This window comes from Sinocyclocheilus grahami, unplaced genomic scaffold (assembly GCF_001515645.1).
Source record: "Sinocyclocheilus grahami isolate Dianchi unplaced genomic scaffold, SAMN03320097.WGS_v1.1 scaffold10024.1, whole genome shotgun sequence".
Lineage (NCBI taxonomy): Eukaryota > Metazoa > Chordata > Actinopteri > Cypriniformes > Cyprinidae > Sinocyclocheilus > Sinocyclocheilus grahami.
In genome coordinates this window covers 1-602 of record NW_015512990.1, presented here as the reverse complement: position 1 = coordinate 602, position 602 = coordinate 1, and positions in this window count along the sequence as shown.

Here is a 602-nt window from a genome sequence, read left to right as displayed (position 1 = left end):
AGATTCTGTTTGTAACATTTCTGCATTTTGGCTCGTTATGAGTCATCGCAGAGACTGTTCTCGGTTCCAAAACGGTCTGGCTGCAGACTTGCGCTTGCACTCTCAGACACTAGCACTCTCAACTCTCAGACACTAGCACTCTCAACTCTCAGACACTAGCACTCTCAGACACTAGCACTCTCAGACACTAGCACTCTCAGACACTAGCACTCTCAGACACTAGCACTCTCAGACACTAGCACTCTCAGACACTAGCACTCTCAGACACTAGCACTCTCAGACACTTGCACTCTCAACTCTCAGACACTTGCACTCTCAGACTTGCACTTCCACTAGCGACGTCACTTGCAGTCTTTATTTTTTTTTTATGTTGTTCTATTTATTTATTCTTTTTGTTTGAATCTCTCAACATTTTACAACAGTAGCCAGGTGGTGAAGACAAGGCAAAAGAAACTAAGTCACTTGCAATCGCCACTTGCACTCTCCGATACCTCCTGCGACGTCACTTGCAATCGACACAAATCGTCCGTGTTGCCAATGGAGACAAGACGCTGTGTTGGTGATTAAACGATTAAAACTAGTTTAGTACAGGGTCCTGCAAG